Source organism: Nomascus leucogenys, chromosome 1a, assembly GCF_006542625.1.
Source record: "Nomascus leucogenys isolate Asia chromosome 1a, Asia_NLE_v1, whole genome shotgun sequence".
NCBI lineage: Eukaryota > Metazoa > Chordata > Mammalia > Primates > Hylobatidae > Nomascus > Nomascus leucogenys.
In genome coordinates this window covers 22,582,947-22,593,555 of record NC_044381.1, presented here as the reverse complement: position 1 = coordinate 22,593,555, position 10,609 = coordinate 22,582,947, and positions in this window count along the sequence as shown.

The window sequence follows — 10,609 nt, the reverse complement described above, 5'->3', positions numbered from 1 at the left end:
GGAGGTGGAGGTTGCAGTGAGCAGATATTGCAGCGTTGCACTCCAGCCTAGGTAATAAGAGTGAAACTCCATCTGAAAAAAAAAAAAAAAATTGAATAGCTCTACCCAGAAAAAGCTGGGGATAAGTATTTTCTCATAATTGGAGGTGGGGAGAAAGAGAAATAGTACTCTCCCAATTATAAATCATTTAATAAAATAATTTTTGATGTTAATGACTTAAGTGAGAAAACTGTTGATACAGATGAGATTTGAAGTTAGCAGCCCAGGAATTAAATTTTAGGATCCTTCTACCTGTCAACCTCTAAGTCATCAAGACTGATTAACTGCTATCTTCTTTTAAAGCTAATGTTAAAGCTAATTTAACATGTAGAATGTTTTTATTAATTACCATACTTTCAAGCTTTAGATAGGAATAGTAAAGCAAAACAAATTTGACCTCTAAATCAAAGACTTTATGGATGGGGAACTGAAGAAATAAGTATTATAAGGTTAAATAATAATCAAAAAAAGTGTTTTCTCAGGACCATTGAAATGAGATTGATGAAAAGAGCAAGGAGAGAAATGGAATGTATTTCACGTTGTTAGGGAAAATACCTCAAGTAAGTAGTTTACAGGAAAGTGAGGTTGTCCACTGGGTACTACCACAGGACCAAAGATGAATACTTCAAGAAAGCGCCATCAGAAAGTGACCCGGGGTTGCAAGAGGCCAATCTGCTTGGAGGCAAATTTGCATAATACACAGATGAGCAGAATGAATAGTCTCCATCCCAGTCATATATAAAGTAGGCCAGTATTGCATAAAATAGGAAAGAAAGAATGTGGTCTCACAGCTTCAGTTGGAAAGTAGTATTAATATTATTCCAGGAAATGGGGATGGTGAGGGTAGGGTTGACTGAAACGCATAAGTTCTGGGCAAGGCAAAAAAAAAAAAAAAAAAAAAAAAATCTTCAGGTGCCTATAGGCAAATTAGATTGATTTTTCTTTCTTTCTTTTTCTCTTGTACAAGAAAGTGTTCCTTTAGTATTGGAAAGGGTATGGATAAACATCGCTGAGGGGAAGTATATTTGTATAACATCTATGGATAAAAATTAGCAATATCTATGAAAAGTTTAAAGACTCTTTGCCTTTAAATTTGACTCAGCAACTCTACCTCTCGAAATTTATTCTGCAGATATATTTGCACATGTGCAAAATGGCCCATTTATAAGAATGGTCACTGAAGCTTTGTAATAACAAAAGATATGAAACAACAATCATAAATGAGTAGGGATTTGAATAAATTTTGAGGGTTTCCTACAACAAATAACATATAGCTATTAAAAGAAATTCAGCAGATCTAGTAATATATAATGATTTTCAAGATATATTGTTAAGTGAAAAAAAAGAAAGATTTGGAGTATGTAAAATACTCCAAATTAAATTTTAGAAATATTCGTATATGTGTTGCATATACATAAAATATTTCTGTAAAGACACACAAGAAGTCGCTGACTGTTGCCTGAGGGTAGTGTGTGAAGGAAGATTTACTTTGTACTAAATACAATTTGCTACCAGTTTTTGATCCAAGTGTATGAATTATCTAATAAAATAATAAAATAAGCACTGGTAGGATGAAGTTTCTCTAGAACTGGCCACATTCTATTTAGTAACAATTGTGTAACTGTCAAATTGCACTAACAGGAAAAGAAAAAAGAACACACCAGCATAAATGAGTTAGTCTTAGTTTCCTCATTTATAAAATGGGTACAAGGGTGACTACTTTGTAGTGTTGTTGTTTGGAGTAGACATAAAAAGTGTAAACTACCATAGTGTCAGATACACAGTAGTTATAATTACCTACCAGTACACACACACACACGCACGCACGCACACACGCACGCAGTCCTCTGGTTCAGGCTTCCAGTTTCCCCAAGCAACTCCCAGACCTAGCTGAGCTTGAAGCAGAAAGAATTAGGCATAACCAGAGCATCTTCTCACCATCACAGGATTCAGCATTAACCGTATGTCCATCTCTTAGACTTCCTAACATTACCTGTTAAGGTACTATACTGAGTGTTTGGATACAATGATGAGCAATACAAAACTCCAATACCTTAAAAAATATTATGCAGTTTGTACATGGATGTATTTACGTTCAAACAATACAAAATAAAATTAATGTTTCTCCTCACTACTACTCCTTTCCCTAGAGGTCACTAGTGATATCAGTCCCTAAGAAAAATGATAAAAAATTATAAATTCAAAACTAAATATAGGCCTTAAAAGGGAGCGACACAGCTGAGGTGTCCTGATGGTTAAATGGAAGTTTACCTTCAACTTCAAGGGAAGTTTACCTTGATCTCTGGTAATCCTATAATCCAGTGCTGTCCAAAAGAACTATCTACAATGATGGAGATGTGCTGTATCTACAGTGTCCAACACAGTAGCCATATGTAGCTATTTAATATTTGCAATGTCTTTAATGTGACTGAATAACTGAATTTTCTTAAATTTAAAAAGCCCCATGTTCCTTGTGACTATCATATTGGACAGTATAGCTGTGGAATAAAGACGTGCAGAATAAAATAGGATATAGCAGAGAGGAGATACAGAAAAAGAGAACATCTTGGACTTCCTATAGCACTGCAGTTTGTAGTTGTAACTTTTACCTGCATTTCTGTCCTCTTTCTGCTATACTCTACCTACAGTTGATTTCTATTACTTACAATCTAAGATTTTGTTTTAGTTTACTAGGGCTTCCCTACAAATACCATGGTACATGATATACCACAGACAGGGTGGCTCAAACAATAGTTGTTTTTTCATAGTCTGGAGGCTGGGAGTACAAGATCAAGATGTTGATGTTGACAGATTTGGTTTCTCCTAAGGCCTCTCTCATTGGCTTGTAGATGGCCACTTCCCACTGTGTCCTTCCATGGCCTTTTCTCTGTGCCCATGCACCTTTGGTGTGTCTTCCTCTTCTTGTAAAGACTCCAGTTCTACTGGATTAGGGCTCCACCCTTACAACCTCATGTAGCCTCAATTACCTCTTTAAAGGCCCGATCTGTAAATATTGTCACATTGGAGGTTAGAGCTTCAACATATAAATCTTGGGGGAACCCAATTCAGTTTATAGCCGATTCCTAATTAATACATCTAATTGATTTCTTTTTTTTTTTTTTTTTTTGAGTTGGAGTCTCGCTCTGTCGCCCAGGCTGGAATGCAGTGGCACGATCTCAGCTCACTGCAACCTCCACCTCCCGGCTTCAAGCGATTCTTCTGCCTCAGCCTCCCGAGTAGCTGGGATTACAGGTGCCTGCCACCACACCCAGCTAATTTTTGTATTTTTAGTAGAGATGGGGTTTCACCATATTGGCCAGGCTGCATCTAACTGATTTATCTGTATCTTATTCTTACCACAATTTAAAAACCTAATTAGATGAAGAAACTCTGGTAAAAATATGGATTTATAGGAGCCCATAGCTTGTGGAAAGGTCTAGTTTCAACAAAATTTGTGGTGATACTTATTTAGGAATACAATTGTCTTGACAAGATGTCTAGTGGAAGTATCAATCATACTTGTGATTTGTCTCTTTAAGATTGTACCTACTACTTATAACCTCATATGTTCTCATTTATGTTGCAAATAATTCCCACATTTTTGATAAGGAATGTGTGTACATAGCAATTTGCTAGTAACTGTTTAACAACAAACTGCAAAAAATAAATATGTACGTGTTTATTATAAATTTTACTGACATAAAGGATATGTAATACAAAACTTACAAATAATAATAAAATATACAATATTCTCTGTGTAATGAACTTATTCTCATAGAATGTTCTCACTGATTTAGCCAAACTCTTGTATCTTTAGTTAACCTATGGTTGCAATTAACAAATGAGAGTAATTCTGAAATGAATATCGATTGACATTTTCATTTATATTGACGAGTAAGATGAGAGTATAACAATAGAATTGATTGAAGTTGAGTCTTGTTAACAGTATCAGTTAACCTCTTTGCTGAGTTTAAAACTGTTTTCAAACACTTAAAGAATATTCCTCAATATTTTATGCTATTCACAATGTAACAGCTACAGACATTTTGGAGTTTAAACTACGGTATTAACTGTGTTAACACATTCCCCCATCTTTTTAAGGCCGGTTATTAAGCACATCCATCTTTTTAAAGTAGACAATCAACAAAACAATAACTCAAGCTCCGATTTTTTTCAATATCCATGGTACAAATACTCCACCCATGGTCTATTTCATATCATATCAATGATATGATGTCATATCAGGGTGACATCACCAAATACAGAATAAAAGTTATGTGTGGATGTAAGTTCAATTATTATAAGGAATGTACCACTCTGGTGGAGGATGTTGATGATGAGGCAGGCTATGCATCTGTTAGGGCAAAGGGTATATGAAAAATCTCTGTACCTTCCACTCAGTTTTTCCGTGAACCTAAAACTACTCTAAAAAAAAAGGTGTGTATATAAATACAGAGTTTTTGTAATAAAATTCATCTATACTTAAAAAAAAAAAGAAGTAGCACACCAGTATGTAGTATTTCCATTATAGAAATACAGCAGACTTAACCTCGAAAGTATAGATAATAGTAAAATAAATAGAAGTAATGATATTATTTATAACGTTTGTTTTTAATATTATTTAATTGTAACTTTATCCTTTAATTTTTAATAATGGATGTGCTTAATAACTGGCTTGCCTCATTCTTGAAAATTTAACAATTGGGTCTCACTAGCTGGTTTGAGACAGTTTCAGCACACCACTGTGTATGTATGTGGATGTGGATGTGTGTGTTTGCCTGGGTGTGCACATCCCCAACTCAATACCATACTAGAGAGTTAGGATAGCAAATAGAAGAAGGTAGAATATAACAGAGGGCAAGCCAATAGTTGACATTAAGAAATTTTTTAATCTGAGCTGAATGATTAAAACAAAGAAGTATCATTCAAACCTCCAGAGCTGAGCCAGGACACCCAAGCTAAGCTGCCACTGGATGTTTTTAAGAATTGGGCTCAATGGGAAAGAAAAGTAAACGGAAATGGCTGGGCAATGTGGCTCATACCTGTAATCTCAGCACTTTGGGAGGCCAAGGTGGGTGGACTGCTTGAGCTCAGGAGTTTGAGACCAGCCTGGACGACATGACAAAACCCCATCTCTACAAAAAATATAAAAATTAGTCGGGCAGATGCACATCCCCAACTCAATACCATACTAGAGAGTGACTATAGCGAATGGGAGAAGGTAGGATATAATAGAGGGCAAGGCAATAGTTGACATTAAGAAATAAGGTGCTGTTTTTAATCTGAGCTGAATGATTAAAACAAAGAAGTATTATTCAAACCTCTGAGGCTGAGGTGGGAGAATTGCTTGAACCTGGGAGGCAGAGGTTGCAGTGAGCCAAGATCACCCCACTGCACTCCAGCCTGGGTGACAGAGGGAGACCCAGACTTAAGAAAAAGAAAAAAAAAAGTAGTAAAACAGAACCAAGACAGTCAGTAATATTTTTAAAGTAAACTTGATTTTTACAATAGTTTTAGATTTACAGAACTATTAGAATATAGTCTAGCGAGTTCTCATTAACTCTGTACCCAGTTTCCCCTTTATGAATATATTACATTAGTAAGGTATATTTATTGCAATTAATGAACCAATATCAAGACATAACCATAATCCAAAGTCCATACTTTAATCAAATTTCCTTAGTTTTTGCATAAATTCCCTTTTGCAAACCAAGAACCCATCCAGAATATCATAAGATTTCATCATCATGTCTTCTCAGGCCTCTCTTGGTTGTGACAGCTTTTCAGTTGTTCCTTGTTTTGGTCATCTTGACAGTTTGAGAAGAATGGGTCAGGTATTTTTTTAAATATCTATCTTCTGGGATTTGTTAGATGTCTTTCTCATTATTAGACAGGGACAATGGTTTTTTGGGGAAGAAGACTACAGAGGTTAAGGGTGATTTTCAGCCAAGCGCGGTGGTTTATGCCTGTAATCCCAGCACTTTGGGGGGACAAGGAGAGTGGACCACCCAAGGTCAGGAGTTCGACACCAGCCTGGTCAACATGGTGAAACCCTGTCTCTACTAAAAATACAAAAATTAGCTGGGCGTGGTGGTGGGTGCCTGTAATCCCAGCTACTCGGGAGGCTGAGACAGGGGAATCGCTTGAACCCAGGAGGTGGATGTTGCAGTGAGCTGAAATCACTCCATTGCACTCCAGCCTGGGTGACAAGAGCAAGACTCCATCTAAAAAAAAAAAAAAAAAAAAAAAAAAAGGATGATTGGATGATTTTCATCGTATCATATCAAGAGAACATACTGTTGTTATGATTTATTACTGTTTATGTTGACCCTGATCACTCTGCTGAGGTAATTTGTGCTTGTCAAGCTTTTCCATCACAAGTTACTCTTTTACGTACTGTACTCTTTGGAAGAAATTCACTATGTGTGGCCTGAACTGAAACAGTGAGGAGTTATGCTTTATCTTTTTTAGGTTGGAGTATCTACATAAATCATTTGAAATTTTTCTGCATGGAAGATTGTTTCTTTGCCCCCATTTATTTATTTATTCACTTATTTACTTGTATTAGTGTAGACTCGTGGTTATTTATTTTATACTTTGTGTTACAATTCAATAGTGCTTTATTTGGTTCCCCAAAGTGTTCCAGATTTGGTGTCAGGAGCTCTTGGTATTGGCTCTTTCAGTACATCTATTTGACACAGCCCCATCTTTGTGGGCTTGTTTTTGTTGTTAGCACTTCTTTACTTTCTGGAACTACAAAATGTTACAGGCTCATCTTGCATATTTCCTGCCCTAGTCCTAGAAACACCAATTTTTCTAAGAAGCCCTGTTTCCCTTTATTGCAGAGTGCTATTACAAACCATGAACTGGATGCCAGATGTGCTTGTTACTACTGGGGTACTGTTGCCTCTAGGCCTTCTCATTTGTCAATGGAAGGAAACGTTTGCGTATACTAATCATGTATGTACACATATCTATATGTGTCTATATGTAGCCATGTGTACGTGTATGTAGCCATGTGTATCTACATTAAGCCAAATACGATTTAATATTAATATATCCAACTGTAATCCATTACCACAGAGATTATTTTAGCCTCCTCTCTTTGATTAGGCATAAACTCTCACTCCAGCAGAGAGAAACCAGCCTCACTATCCACAATTTACCATAACTTACTTAACTGCTCAATTCCAATACACATGTATAGAAGTATTAGAATTGTTAACCCATATCCCTGTGAAAAACAAGAGTATGGTGTTTATAAACAGTTTTTCATTTAGTGTTACAGACTCCACTAATTTCTGAAAGTTACTTAGGTCTGCACTTCTTTCACCACCACCTGCAGTGAGGTTGTTTCACACATTTGTAATACAGTTGGATTATTTTGTCATATTCTACACTCTATCCTTGATATAGTTTGGATCTGTGTCCCTAAACAAATCTCATGTTCAATCATAATCCCCAATGTTGGAGGTGGGTCCTTGTGGGTCTGGTGATTGGATCATGGGGGTGGTTTCTAGTGGTTTAGCACCATCCCCCTAGTGCTGTTCTTGTGATAGAGTTCACACGAGATCTGTTTGTGTAGGTGTGTAGCCCCTCTACCTTCTCTCTCTTCCTCCTGTTCCGGCCAGGAAAGACATGCCTGCTTGCCCTTTGCCTTCCACCATGACTGAAAGTTTCCTGAGGCCTCCCCATAAGCTGTCATGCTTTCTGTACAGTCAGTGGAACTGTGAGCCAATCAAACCTCTTTTCTTTATAAATTACCCAGTCACAGGTGTTTATTTATAACAGGGCAAGAACAGACTAATACAATCCTAGAATTTTCTGACATTCTAAATGATTTTTAAAAATATTTATTTACTTATTGTAATAGTTATTTTAGGTTCAAGGGTACATGTGCAGATTTGTTATATAGATGAACTGTGTGTTAGAAGGGTTTGGTGTACAGAAAATTTCATCACTGGGCAATAAGCATAATACCCAACAGGTATTTTTTCTGATCCTCTCCCTCCTCCCACCCTCCACCCTCAAGTAGGCACCAGTGTCTGTTGTACCCTTCCTAGTATCCATGTGTTCTCATCGTTTAGCTCCCAATTATAAGTAAGAACATGTGGTATTTTGGTTTTCTGTTCCTGTGTTAGTTTTCTTACGATAATGACCTCCAGCTCCATTTATGTTGCTGTAAAGGACATGATCTCATTCCTTTTTATGTCTGCATAGCATTATGTGGTCTATATGTATCATATTTTCTTTATCTAATCTACCTTTGATGGGCATTTAGGTTGATTCCCATCTTTGCTACTGTGAATAGTGCTGCAATGAACATTTGTGTGCATGTATCTTTCTGGTAGAATGATGTATATCCCTTTGGGTATATACCTGATAATGGGATTGCTGGGTTGAATGGTAATTTTGTTCTAAGTTATTTGAGGAATTGCCACACTACTTTCCACAATGGATGAACTAATTTACAGTTCCACCAGCAGTGTATGTGTTCCCTTTTCTCCACAACCTTAACAACATTTGTTATTTTTTTGTTTTCTATTAGTAGCCATTCTGACTGGTTTATGATGGTGATATGGTTGGCTCTGTGTCCCCGCCGAAATCTTATGTCAAATTGTAATTTCCTCATGTCAGGGGAGGGACTTCATGGGAGGTGATTGGATCATGGAGATGGATTTCCCCCATGCTGTTCTCATGATAGTGAATGAGGTCTCACAAGATCTGACGGTTTAGAAGTGTGGCACTCCCCCCTGCAACCCACTTCCTGCCACCTAATGAAGAAGGTGCTTGCTTCTCCTTCACCTTCCCCCATGGTTGTAAGCTTCCCGCGCCTCCTGAGCCATGTGGAACTGTGAATCAATTAAACCTCTTCTTTGTAAATTACCCAGTTCAGGTAGCTATTTATAGCAGTGTGAAAATGGGCTACTATAGATGGTATCTCACTGTGATTTTGATTTGCATTTCTCTAATAAATAGTGATGTTGAGCATTTTTTTCATATGCTTGTTGCATGTATGTATGTCTTCTTTTGAGAAGTGTCTGTTCATGTTCTTTGCCCACTTTTTAATGGGGTTATTTCGTACTTTTTTTTAAATTTGTTTAAGTTCCTTATAGGAACTTAAGGTGTGTGGTGTAGGACAGGGGTCCAGTTTCAGTCTTCTGCATATGGTTAGCAGTTATCCCAGCACCATTTATTGCTTGTCTTTAGGGCTGCAATGAACATTTGTGTGCATGTATCTTTATAGTAGAATGATGTCAGCTTTGTCAAATATCAAGTGGTTGTGGCCACATTTCTGGGCTCTCTATTCTTTTCCATTGGTCCATGTGCCTGTTTTTGTGCCAGTATCATGCTGTTTTGGTTACTGTAGCCCCGTAGCATAGTTTGAAGTTGGGTAACGTGATGCCTCCAGCTTTGTTCTTTTTGCTTAAGATTGCCTTGGCTGTAAGGGGTCTTTTTTGGTTTCATATGGATTTTAAAACGGTTTTTTTTTTTTTTAGGTTCTGTGACTAATGGCATTGGTAGTTTGTTAGGAAAAACATTGCATCTGTAAATTGCTTTGGGCGCTATGGCCATATTAATGATATTGATTTTTCTTATCCATGAGCATGAAATGTTTTTCCATTTGTTTGCATCGTCTCATATTTCTTTGAGCAGTGTTACATAATTCCTGTTGTAGAGCTCTTCCACATCCCTGGCTAGCTGTATTTCTAGGTATTTTGTTCTTTTTATAACAATTGTTGTGGGACTGTGTTCCTGATTTGGCTATCAGCTTGAAAGCTATGGTGGTATAGGAATGCAACTGACTTTTGTATGTTGATTTTGTATGCTGAAATTTTGCTGAAGATGTGAATCAGATTAATGAGCTTTGGGGCAGAGACTATGGGGTTTTCTAGGTATAGAATCATGTCATTTGAAATAGGGATAGTTGGACTCCCTCTCTTCCTATTTGGATGCCTTTCATTTCTTTCTCTTGCCTAATTGCTCCAGCCAGGACCTCCAATACTATGTCAAATAGGAGTGGTGAGAGAAAGCATTCTTGTTTGTGCCAGTTTTCTTTTCTTTCTTCTTTCTTTTTGCTCTTGTTGCCCAGGCTGTAGTGCAATGGCACAATCTCAGCTCACTGCAACCTCCGCCGCCCAGGTTCAAGCGATTCTCCTGCCTCAGCCTCCAGAGCAGCTGGGATTACAGGCATGCACCATCACGCCCGCTAATTTTGTATTTTTAGTAGAGACAGGGTTTCTCCATGTTGGTCAGGCTGGTCTCGAACTCCCAACCTCAGGTGATCTGCCTGCCTCGGCCTCCCAAAGTGCTAGGATTACAGGCCTGAGCCACCGCGCCTGGCCTCTTTCTTTTCTCTTTTTTTTTTTTGGCAGGGTTTCACTCTTACCCAGGCTTGAGTGCAGTAGTGTGATCATAGCTCACTGCAGCCTTGAGCTCCCAGGCTCAGGTGATCTTCCCACTTCAGCCTCCCGAGTAGCTGGGACCACAGGGATGTGCCATCATGCCTGGCTAATTTTTGTTACTTTTTTGTAAAGACGGGGTTTCCCTATGTTGACCAGGCTGGTCT